Raw genomic sequence first — 9,956 nt, 5'->3', positions numbered from 1 at the left:
AGGTTGTTCTGGCTGCACCAGGTCACCAGGTGGTCAGTCTCCCACCTGTAGGCGGTCTCGTCCCGCCAGAGATGAGTCCAATGAGGGTGGTGTCATCCGCGAACTTTAGGAGCTTGACGGACTGGTGACTGGAGGTGCAGCTGTTGGTGTACAGGGAGAACAGCAGAGGGGAGAGAACACAGCCTTGGGGAACCCGTGCTGGTGGTCCGGGAGCCTGAGACGTGTTTCCCCAGCCTCACGTGCTGCTTCCTGTCGGTCAGGAAGTCTGTGATCCACCTGCAGGTGGAGTCGGGCACGTGCAGCTGGGAGAGCTTGTCCTGCAACAGGGACGGGATGATGGAATTGAAGGCAGAGCTGAAGTCCACAAACAGGATCCTGGCTATGCTTCCTCGGGACTCCAGCTGATCGAGGATGTAGTGAAGGTCCATGTTGACTGCATTGTCTGCAGACCTGTTGGCTCTGTAGGCGAACTGCAGGGGTCCAGGAGTGGGTCGGTGATGGTCTTGAGGTGTGACAGGACCAAGCGTTCAAAGGACTTCATGACCACAGAGGTCAGGGCGACGGGCCTGTAGTCATTGAGTCCTGTGATCTTGGGTTTTTGGGACGGGATGATGGTGGAGGCCTTGAAGCAGGCTGCAACGTGTCATGCCTCCAGGGAGGCGATGAAGCTGTCGCTGAACACCGGAGACAGCTGGTCGGCACAGTGCCTCAGGGTGGAGGGGGAGACGGAGTCCGGGCCCGCTGCTTTGCGGGGGTTCTGCTTTTTAAACAGCCTGTTGACGGATCTCTCCAGGATGACGAGGGGCGTCGCTGAGTTGATGGAGGGTGCTCCAGAGGTGTGAGCCCCTGATGGGCTGGGGGAGGGTGGGCTGATGGTCTGTGGCTTGTTGGTGGGGCTGTGGGGGATGGTCTCAGGACTGCTCCATTGTCTTTCAAAGCGGCAGTAGAACTCATTTAGCTCATCTGCCAGAAGCACATTGTTCATGGAGTGGGGTGATTTGGGCTTGTAGTTGGTGATCTGCCTGAGCCCTCTCCAGACAGAAGCAGAGTCGTTTGCTGAGAGCTGCTGTTGCAGTTTCTCAGAGTACAGTCGTTAGCATCTCTCACCGCCTTGCTAAACCTGTATTTGGACTCTGTGTACAGGTCCTTGTCCCCACTCCTGAATGCCTGGTCCTTCTGCAGTCTTAGCTTCCTGAGCTCCGCTGTGAACCAGGGTTTGTCGTTGTTATAACTCACCCTGGAGCTGGATGGAATACAGCTGTCCTCACAGAAGCTGATGTAGGAAGTTACAGCCTCTGTGTACTCATCCAGGCTGTTGGTAGCAGTCCTGAAGACATCCCAGTCAGTACAGTCAAAGCACGCCCGTAGATCCTCCAGAGCCTCACTGGTCCACTTCTTGAACTTCCTCACCACAGGTTTGCAGAGCTTTAGTCTCTGCCTGTATGAGGGAATCAGATGGACCATGACGTGGTCAGAGTTTCCCAGTGCAGCTCGAGGGACGGCGTGATAGGCCCTGCTGATTGTTGTGTAGCAGTGGTCCAGAATGCTCTTCTCTCTGGTAGGGCATTTAATTAACTGTCTATATTTAGGAGTTCGTGGCTGAGGTTTCCTTTGTTAAAATCCCCGAGTACAATAACCAAAGAGTCCGGGAAGGTCCGCTCCACACGCCGTATCTGTTCAGCGAGGGTCCGCTGTGCCTCGTGCACGTTCCGCGCGGCATGTAAACTCCGGCCAGGATGAATGAAGCGAACTCACGTGGGAGTAGAAGGGTTTGCAGTGGATGATAAAGATTCCAGGTCCGCGAACAGTGCTGTAGAATCACCGTTACGTCGTTGCACCAGCCGTTGTTGAGGTAAAAGCAGATTCCTCCACCCTTTTTTACCGGAGAGCTCCGTGGCCGGTCCGCCGGAACAGCTGGAAGCCAGCGAGCTGGAGCGCAGAGTCTGGTATCGAGCCACTAAGCCATGATTCCGTGAAACACAGAACGGAGGATGAGGAGAAGTCTCTGTCTCTCCCACCAGCAGCTGGAGTTCGTCCAGTTTGTTGCACAGTGAGCGGACGTTGGAGAAATATGCCCGGCAGCGCTGTACGAGATCCCGTTTCGTGGCCGTCTGCGCCCGAACGTTTCCCTCTCCGCCGGCGTTTCACCACGGGGAAGGTGAGCACACCTTTTACAAAAATGTCCAGTAACTCCACAGAAGTTAAAAACGTTGGAAGTAAATCCGCTGGAGTTGTTCCCCTTATGTTCAAGAGTTCCTCTCTGGTGAAAGAGCTCTGGGAATCCCAGCAGAAAACAGTATTTAAAACGAAAACAATAAAAAACATCGCGCACCAACACACCGAGGCGACCTTTCGCGGCGCCATCAGAAAACATAACGCTGGCCCGCGTTTAAAAGGTACTGTTAGGTTGTAATAGTTTAATTTGATAACATCTGCAATTAAATAAATTAAATTAATTCATATAGAAAGATATTATAATAGAAAATATTAGGGAGAATATTGATATTGTTATTAATGTATTATGAAGCATAGGGGTAATGTTTACTCTCTGCCAATGTAAATGGCAAGAATTAATGTATGTTGCATGAGTGACTATTTTAGTATTATAGATTGACGAGGCTGGTTGAATTCCGTCAAGTGACTTACAATAACAACGGACTTTTATTGTGAAAGTGACTTTAATGCGGACAATAACAAGACGGGACTCTTATTGTGAAAATACTTGTTTAGCGACTTGACCGGAAGTGACATTTTGACCGGGGCCAGTGAGATTGAGAATGAAACTCCGTGGATTAGAGAAATCGGGTCTCTTCCACAGGTATCCCCGAGGCCGCAAGGCGGAGGAGCCGGGAGCCGAGGAAGAGCGCCTTGAATGTTTGTTTGACACTTCCTGCCATTAAATGTTGAGAACTTAATTCACGCGCGTCCGGACGCCTGTTTTCCGTCATCTGCGAAGTGCCCAGTTTCAGAACTACTTTACAGTACCGGCAAGCCGCCTGTGCCAGTGGCCACCCCGGCAAGGGACACGTGGGACAGGTTGGCCGAACTTGGCAGGGGGGCACGGTGGTGTTGATAGCAGTGGTGTATAGTAACGAAGTAGAAGTACTTCGTTACTTTACTTAAGTAGTTTTTTTGGGTATCTGTACTTTATTTTACTACTTATATTTCTGTTTACTTTTACTTTTACTTCACTACATTTTGCAATGAAAACTTGTACTTTTACTCCGATACATTTCCCCTGAAACAGTATCGTTACTCGTTACTACGGAAAAAAATAATCATGAGAAACATCGCGGACTGTTGTGGAACACCGCAGCGCACCTGAACGCAGCACGAACACCAGGTTGGGGGTCAGTGGTCCTTGCCGCGTGTTTTCTCTTCCCAGTGATGCCCAGGATGCGAGCGAGCGAGCGGCTACAGATACGACTCATTTCATGTGGAGCAGCAATGGAAGCTACTCGAACAACCACAGGGACCAAGATCAACGTCCGTGGCCATATTTGGGCGAACTCTTTTCTTTTGTCGGAGTGAAAGTTTCTTCCTACCGGATGAAGTGCCTCTTATGCCGACCGAAAGCTACGGAGATACTGGCCTTCAACAACTCACCAACCTCAGGAAACACATTGAGGTAAATTAAGATTAATCCCATGAGCCGCAACGTTAATGTTTAGTTTTGATAATCATCATAAACCTGTTAAGATATCTAGCAGTGTTGTCCTCAGGATTGGAGAAAGTTATATCTTTGGCAGGAGGGGGGGAGACAGGTGTCTGATTGTCCTCCACATGTTGTACGTTAGGCTAACGTTCGCTAGCTATCGTCTATTAAATGAGACAATTAGCGTGAGTGGAGTAGACGGATCTCTAGCGAGTTAATGAGCTGAAGAAGTGTTGACAGTTGTGAGAATTTGTTGATTTGAGTCGTCTTAGCTATAATATAATGCTAATCATTACAGCATTATAATAATTATTTGTATTAATATTATAAGAGTGACGGTCCAGTAATGGCGATGATATTGATTTGGGACTGTTGTTGTGTTTAACTACAGAGATACAAGTACATATTCACAAATCAACTCTGGATGCACGGACAGTGCATGAAACTAAATGTATAAACTTCAAATTAAAACAAACTATTTTGAACAAAACTTTAGGTTGGGGTCATGACGTGTTAGGAAGTGTTATTAATTCTATCATGTCTGTAATACTCTCACTTTATTTCAGGAATGGACTACATCAAGCAGCACATGGAAGAACCCTCCCTGCAGCTATGTGATTCCACCAGGTCCAGTTCATCTGATGAAGAGGACTTCTTCTTCGTCACCTCAAGCGCATGACAGCAGCAAACAGCTGGATGGAGACGTGGATCACGTTGACTTGCTGAAATGCTTCCCAACTGTGTGCTGCTGTCTGTGAAGCTAGACACACTCTACCTGCACCATCAGGGCCTGTGAAGCTAGACACACTCTACCTGCATCATCAGGGCCTGTGAAGCTAGACACACTCTACCTGCACCAGGGCCTGTGAAGCTAGACACACTCTACCTGCACCAGGGCCTGTGAAGCTAGACACACTCTACATGCACCAGGGCCTGTGAAGCTAGACACACTCTACCTGCACCATCAGGGCCTGTGAAGCTAGACACACTCTACCTGCATCAGGGCCTGTGAAGCTAGACACACTCTACCTGCACCAGGGCCTGTGAAGCTAGACACACTCTACCTGCATCAGGGCCTGTGAAGCTAGACACACTCTACCTGCATCAGGGCCTGTGAACGGCTCTTCAGCATCGCAGGACTCGTCTTCAGCCCCAGAAGAGCGAGACTGACATCTGTCCATTTTGAAAATCAACTTCTTTTGAAGATGAACAATACATTTTTCACTTTAAAGTGATGATTTTGGTTGTTACTTTTGGTTCTGCTTTTTTCTGTGTTAATCATGTTTTTATATTTTAGTAATTTCATAGTATTCATATATTGCTAAGTTCATCCTAGCTCATACTCCTTGTTCATGGCGGCCACAGCACCCAAACAAATAAACTTCATAATTCTCAAAATTCTGACCTTGTTTTTTTATTAACAGCATTTACTTTTACTTTTACTTTCAATACTTAAGTACATTTAATATCAGAAAATTACTTTTGATACTTAAGTACAAAAAAAATCAGATACTTTAATACTTTTACTCAAGTAGTATTCTCATAGGTGACTTTTACTTGAGTAATTTTCCAGTCAAGTATCTTTACTTTTACTCAAGTATGACTTTTGGGTACTTTATACACCACTGGTTGATAGACTCTCGGAGATGATTTCCTTTGAGAGGGATCCAATCCAGTGTCGCGGCAGGAAGCGGTCGAGCCTCCGACTGATGAGTTTCTAATTCAATCTGTTCCAGATCAGCGGGAGGGGGGAGAGGGTGGGTGGAGGGAGTCGGTGTTTGTGCCAGGGAGTCACCTTCCATCCTGCTCTCTGGTCACTGAGGAAAGGTTAGGCCTATTGATTAAAGCAGCCAATAGGCGATCGATGGAGACATCGGGGGCGACTGCAGCGCCTCGTTTCTCAGTTTCTCCCGTTTAATTTTTCAGCAGTACACATCCTGTCGTGCTCAGCTATTTACTCTCCGGTAAAATATGGACTACTTGGCACCGGCTGACTCTGGCAAAACTGAATTTCAGTCTCATTAGAGCAAACGGGTCAGAGTGATCTATACTTAGATATCCTGTTGCACTACTCTGATGCATTGCTGCCATCTAGTGTTTCTCATCCAGTGCACAGGTCTGAGCAAGGTGCTGTGTACTGGTGGACCGCCCAAACCGGACCAGTAGCATTCCCATTGTGCTGATAGGGAAATGTTTAAACTACATTGAATAAGTTTAGATGTAATAAGGACTGTAAAGGACCGCAGATGCTCCAGAGAAATGTCATGCAGCACCAAATGATCCTCGTGAATCGCGGAATTGATCCTCTCATGATCAGTTTATATTTGGATTATTATGACTTCGATTATTCAGCGTGTCTTTACCAAGTAATATTTTGCTGATGTTCCACTTTACTTCAGCTTGTTGTTACCAAGTTGTCTTAAAAAGCTAATGTTTGCTTTTGTATATATACAGGACTGTCTCAGAAAATTAGAATATTGTGATTGTTTTCTTTTCTTTCTGTAAATTAATTAAAAAACAAAATGTCATGCATTCCGATTCACACAAATCATCGAAATAAATATTGCCTTTTTAATATTTTTAATATTGCTGATTATTTATTACACTTAAGAAAACTCTAATCCTATCTCATAAAATTTTTTTATTTCCTCAGACCAAATAAAAAAAAATTTTATAACAGTGAGTGTTTGTCAAGGCTCAGGAAACCCTTGCAGTGTTTGATTAATAATTAGACAATTCAGTGATTGTTTAATACCCTATACTAGTATTTTTCATGATATTTCTAATATTTAGAATAGATATTTGAGTTTTCTTAAAGCAAAGTCATATAATCAAACAAAAATCAGAAAAAGGCTTGCAATATTTCAGTTGATTTGTAATGAATCCAGAATGCATGACATTTTTGTTTTTTTAATTGCATTGCAGAAAATAAAGAACTTCATCACAATATTCTAATTTTCTGAGACAGTCCTGTATATATATTTATTATATATATACTGTATTTATATATAGCTCCAAAGACTCTCTAGCGATCTCTTCTTCTGAGAGGACAGCGCTACATACACACACAACTGTGCTTTCCTTCTAGAGAATAGTTAATCATATTTAATGTTAATGGATAATGTGGGATTAATATTCTTTATTTTTTTATTTGGATGTCGTTTACCATGGCAACAGTGGAAGCTTTGAAGCATGCGGATCAGCGTTTATTGCGCCGCTCCTTTTTCAAACACCCTCTCCCGAACTTGTTAAATTAATCAGCGATAAGTATGTTGACTTTCATCCTCAAACACACATGATATGAATGACTCAAGAATCATCAAAAGGAATAAATGTGTGAAGTTTTCCTTCCTTTAATTTTTTCCAAAAACTGCTGGTGAAACGGGGAATTTTCCATCTCTGTAAAATAACTTGAGAGTTGTGTTCTCTAATGGATGCACAGAATCCCAAACGTGTCTTTGGAGGAGGAGTTTCTCGTGTGAACATCATAGACCAAGATGTTTTTTTCATTTGTAATTACAGTCGCATTAATATATTATCGACCCGTTCCTCTTTGATGTTCATCCTTCATCCACCTCTGCTTGTTGTTTCCCTTTCTTCATCAGCGGCGGCGTCGGTTCGATCTCCTCCGGATCTAAAAAACAGATCTCCCTGTCACTCTCCTACACCTGTGTTTCAAAGTTTTTTTGTTTGTTTTGTTTTTAGTTTTTTGCATACGTCTTTGAGACCATGTTGTGGGGAATTGCTTTCGTCGTCGGGGTTACCGTCTTCATCATCTCTGGCCTCTCCTTCACAGATCTTCCTCATTTCTTCTCTTCGCCGTCGATGTGTCTCCTCGCTCGCTCTCGTCTTTCAGCCTCTCCAACCATCTCCTCAGACGCCTTCTTTCGCTCCCGTTTCAGCTCTGTTTTATTATTCTTTTCATCCCCCTCTTCTTTCATCTGCCTCTCTAGTTCACTTGTTCGCTCGCAAAGACTTTTCAAGTCTTGAGGTCATTAAGAAACTTCTTCAGCTGCTCACTTCTTTTTGCCAACCATACTTCTTTCTTTCGCTCTCTCTTTCTCTCTCACATGGTTCAGCATGTTCCCTTTATAGTTCCCCTTTCCTTTTTTCTTGTTTAATCCTCATTTTCCCACAATTGGGCTTTCACATCCTAATTGTTGACTTTTTCTTTGAAATCTTCTTCTCTTATTTGTTCCTTCTTGCTGTTGGTGTCTCACTAACAGTTACACACTGCCCCTTTCATCATATATTTGTATTATTATTTCAATGTACATAATCACATCTTATTCTCAAAGAGGGAAAAGAGTTAATCAGTTGAATCTGATTGATCTATTTCCTAGTATCCCAGCAATATGAACCGCACTATCTTACATTAAGTTAAGTCTCAACAAGTCAGATATTTCGCTTTTCCCTCGAAATTTTCAGACTTCTCTTCTTGTCTGTTCAGCAGACCGTAAAGAATCTATAGTTCAGCTCTATTTTTTTTGTAGTTAGACTCAATGACCAGTCACACCAAAAATACAAAAGTCAACGAAGTGGTCCTATTTCGTTCAAGCAAACCAACCAGAAGAATCCTGAACGCTGAGATCCCATTTAGATTGCAAATGTTAAAGACACACAAAAACATCACAAAAACGTCAATTGCACATTAAATAACGTCATTTTTCAAATGATTTCCATTTGTGAGCTTTGATCACTAAACCCCCAATTACAGATAATGTTCTGTGCTCCAGCGGATCCCTGTGAGATGCAATCGGAAAAGATCTGCAGCCGCTCTAATCTGCAAGTGCATTCAAGGATAAGAAGAAAAAAAACTCAGTTTGTCCGCGGGCCAGAATTCTGCATCAAGTATCGCAAATCATTTAACACGTGGAAATGTGACTAATGCATTAATTACTCAGTCAGGACTGAAATCTTCATGTCTAATGAAGCAAATGTCACGAAGGCTCTAACATGAAGTATCAAAATGCGTCACAAACCCAGAAAGGTCACGTGTGTTCGTCATTAGCTGCGTTACATCACACCGGATTATTTGGAACAGAGACTAAGGGCACTCGTGTATCATGCAGTGTGTCAACAGTCTGCGAAATGGAGGTAAAATGCACAGCATGACTTCGTTAATCAACGTGCAGCGTCAGCGACGAGCGTGAATCTCACCGCGGCTTTCCTCGCCTGTTGAACACAGTCGAGCTGGAGTCCTCCGCGTAGCTTCTGCGCAGGCGCCGCGCGCCGCTTCGCTCTCGAGTCGCGTCCTATCCGGCTGTGCGGACTCTGCTCTCGAAGCCCCGCCCCTCACCTCCCTCGCCCCGCCCCCGCACTGACAAATTGAGCTCCCCACAGCAGGTAAATAACGATCGGCTTTCACTCTTGATTGCCGCGGTCGCGAGACAGAAGTGACAGGAGAAGACAGCGGCGCCCCCCCTGTGATGAGTTCAAAGACATCTGGGGGGGAAGGCCATTTATGACAAAACGTGCAGAAATTAATATTTACGATGGACAGGGTGGCACAGCAGTGACAGGTTTCCCCCACTCTACCTCGTAGCATAAAGAGAGGGACGTGTGCAGAGTCCTCCATGATGAGTTCAAGTTATTTTACTCTTTCGCTGCAAAGCAGAGCTGTTTGATTAGTTTTTTTGAGCAATATGCAGGAGGATGAGTAAACTATTCATTTCTAACACACAATATTTTCAAAGAAAGTTGTGTGAATGGAATATTTCAATGACTTGAAACGCAGGTGTGCAGGAAAAGAAGATTCTGAGTTTTTTTCTTTTTGTTTGTTTCTCCGACAGTAAATAAGTACTTTGGAAAATATTAGAAGTGTAAAAGAAGTACAAATTAATTCGGAGATCCTGATAGTTACCCAGTGTGACCACAGTCTGATCTGCTGGACCCTGAGCAGCATCCATTGGAGCGGTTGCGGGGTTAAGGGCCTTGCTCAAGGGCACCAGGGGAAGGCGCTGCTTCTTCTCTTTTCCCAGTCAGATCCATGCAGCTGGACCAGGGATTGAACCCGCAACCTGCCACTCCCTTTTCTAACCACCAGGCTTGCACTACACCCTCTCTCCATGTGGTACGTTTAGAGTTAAGCCGCAAACACATTTATATATAATAATAACTACTACACTACAAATTGTCCGATATCAATTCTATAATATTGAAGTTTGATATATTTGATATCGGTGTTCAATACATCAGATCACAGCAATTAATAATTCAGAAGTTACAAAACCCGTCGCAACTGTGTTTCGGGAGAAAAAATGAAATATTACTTGAAGTATTCTCCTGTATGAAAACCGAA

The 9,956-nt window shown here is 44.4% G+C and overlaps 1 long non-coding RNA gene across 1 annotated transcript; it reads right to left on the bottom strand.

The window, feature by feature from the left end:
* Positions 1 to 6,984: 6,984 nt before the first annotated feature.
* Positions 6,985 to 8,820, bottom strand: LOC130209839 (uncharacterized). Its single transcript, XR_008834716.1, has 2 exons — positions 7,373 to 8,820; positions 6,985 to 7,289 (listed from the first exon to the last, which is right to left on the bottom strand). It is a non-coding gene; the product is annotated as an uncharacterized LOC130209839 (long non-coding RNA).
* Between the last annotated feature and the right edge of the window lie 1,136 nt (positions 8,821 to 9,956).

This window comes from Pseudoliparis swirei, chromosome 19 (genome assembly GCF_029220125.1).
Source record: "Pseudoliparis swirei isolate HS2019 ecotype Mariana Trench chromosome 19, NWPU_hadal_v1, whole genome shotgun sequence".
Lineage (NCBI taxonomy): Eukaryota > Metazoa > Chordata > Actinopteri > Perciformes > Liparidae > Pseudoliparis > Pseudoliparis swirei.
This window is presented reverse-complemented; position numbering and strand designations above follow the sequence as displayed.